This window comes from Erythrolamprus reginae, chromosome 10 (genome assembly GCF_031021105.1).
Source record: "Erythrolamprus reginae isolate rEryReg1 chromosome 10, rEryReg1.hap1, whole genome shotgun sequence".
NCBI classification, from domain to species: Eukaryota; Metazoa; Chordata; class Lepidosauria; order Squamata; family Dipsadidae; genus Erythrolamprus; species Erythrolamprus reginae.
In genome coordinates, this window is record NC_091959.1 from 40,522,704 (window position 1) to 40,525,541 (window position 2,838).

The window sequence follows — 2,838 nt, forward strand, 5'->3', positions numbered from 1 at the left end:
GGGGCTGGAAAATCTGCCTCCCAGGTATTCATCTGGCTAGTGTCCTTAGTCTGGTCAGCTTCAGCTCATTATTTTATCCCCTGTTTAGGGCTGGAAAAACCTTTTTCGGAGGGAGTAGCAATGAAAACAAGCCTGCAAAGACTTAAGAGTTGGAAAAAAAACTTATTTGAAGGAGCAATTGGAGGAAGGTTGTTAGTGCATCGTTAGGGCTGGGCAGGGACGGATTCCCGATTCTGCTGTATCAGTAGTGTTGTGGTTGGCTCTGGGCCAGCTCCTGCCCCAAGGACTGTGGGGGTGGATGTGGGTGAATCTTCACAGTGTCAGAGGCCAGTGTTACTGCCGTCTGCTGCTGACAGCGACACAGGGAGTGAATCTGATCTGGGAGGGCCTGGCACACAGCCAATTAGGAAGCAATTCATCCTCCTTATCGTCTTCACTGGACTCAGATGAAGAAGCAGTTATTGATGTACGCAGGCACAGGGCAATGAATAGGAAAGAGCAGCTACGTAGGTATTACAAGAGATAATAGAGTTCACCTGTGGTTGGGTGTGGTTCAACTAATTAGGGCTGCTGTAAAATGGGCAGCGTGCCTCAAGGACTCTCTTTGCATCGATCCCAGGACTTGGACATTAAATCATAGTTAAGTGTGCGAATTGCCAACGGTTGAAGAAGGGTAGCTGTGACCTTTTCACAGCTGCTTGCTAATTGCTTTGTGTTTGTTTATTGCTTTTCACTGCCTGCAAGTCTGTTGTTTTGAAAGTGTGCCCTTTGACTGCAAAAAAGGGTGTTTTGCTTTTCTTTTATTTTCGATAAAATCTTTGCTCTTGACTTTTCAAGTGTGCGTGTTTGAATTCATACCTTTGCACCTAATTTGGGGCTCATGCCGTTGAGCCCGGCAGAACAAGTAGCAACCTGATACTTGGGCCGGGGGTAAAAAAAACTTTGCAAAAGCTACATTCGTAGTATAAGACGCACCAAAATTTTCAGCCCCTTTTAGGGAGGAAAAGGGTGTGTCTTATACTCTGAAAAATACGGTAAGTAGATTTCACCTCTGATCTGGGTGAGGGTGTTAAAAAGTTTGGGGGAAGTTAACAGATTGCGAAGAAATGGACGGAGAGGAGAAAATCGTTAAAATAGGCTGCATAGAGGCCAGAACACATCTGACATGGAGGGGGGTGGGATACACTCCTCACTTTGTCCACCACCCCCCTCTAAAAAAATTAAGAGCTATCAAGCATGCAGATGTTCCAAAAAATAAATAAAGGATTTTTAAAAAAAAATACTAAAGGTGAAAAAGGCCATTCGCACCATTGCTAAGACTTAGTCTCTGCGTTGTTGAATTGAGCATCTGGGAGATAAGAGCGTCCATTCTCTTCTCGGTCTCATTTGGAGGTTAGAGTCTGTTTATCCACAAAAGTTTGGAGAAATAGCAATAAAAGAGAAGGGTTTTTTTTAAAGCTCTGGGTTGAAATGACTTCTTAATGCTATGGGAACTTGGTTCTTTTTCTTCCTTGCGACTGTTTCATTACCCAAATTAGGTGACGTCATAGGTGTAACATGATGTTAGCACTCAGCATTAAAGTTACTCGAGTGGTGCGGTGGCCTAGAGGTGGCGCTCTTGCCTTCCAATCAGGAGGCTGTGAATTCGATCCTAGGTAGAGGCACAATGAGAATAGATCTGCTGAATAAAACTCCGCATTGGCAACAGGAAAGGCAATGGGCCAGTAAAACACTCTGCTAGCTCCATTCAGTTGCCCAAATTCCATCCCACAAGGGATAATGGGGCTGTTAAAAAAGATGATGTTGTATAATTCAATGGAGTATCCAAAATCCTTTGCCCAACTTATGTTTTCCTTAACTATCTGCCCACAATGCATTGTGGGTTTCTTTGACTTCTTATCAAAGAGGGATTCACAGTGGCTTGGCCAATTGAAACAGCGAAGCCTTCCTTAAAACTCAGACCTGAACGTGCGTGAACAGATTGAGGGGGGAGATCAGTGACGGCGAACCGTTTTTGGCACCGAGTGCCAAAAAGGAAGAGCGTGCACGCTCATCTGGGCCGCAACCCAGAAGAGGAGGCACGTGTGCCATAGGTTCACTCAGAGGTGGGCTGCTAAGGTGGAACGGTGATGTGTGCTCGCCCCCTTGGCTCTGAGTGCTAGCAGAGTCCAGCGCAATTCTGGTTCTGCACCACAGGCGCCCCTGCGTGTCCGCACGCAATTTCGCTACCTGTCCAAACATAGAAACATAGAAGACGGCAGAAAAATACCTCCTGGTCCATCTAGTCTGCCCTGATACTATTTCCTGTATTTTATCTTAGGATGGAGATATGTTTATCCCAAGCATGTTTAAATTCAGTGACGGTGGGTTTACCAACCACGCCTGCTTGAAGTTTGTTCCAAGCACCTACAACTCTTTCAGTCAAATAATATTTTCTCACGTTGTTTCTGATCTTTCCCCCAACGAACTTCAGATCGTGCCCCCTTGTTCTTGTGTTCACTTTCCTATTAAAAACACTTCCCTCCTGAACCTTATTTAACCCTTTAACATATTTCAGTGTTTCGATCGTGTCCCCCATTTCCCCAGTGTCCTCCAGATTATACATATTGAGTTCATGAAGTCTTTCCTGATAAGTTTTATACTTAAGACCTTCCACCATTTTTGTATTTGTATTTGTATTTATTAGATTTGTATGCCGCCCCTCTCCGAAGACTCGGGGTGGCTAACAACAATAAAAAAGACAATGTAAACAAATCTAATATTAAAAATAATCTAAAAAACCCCAATTTAAAGAACCAATCATACATACAAGCATACCATGTATAAATTCTATAAGCC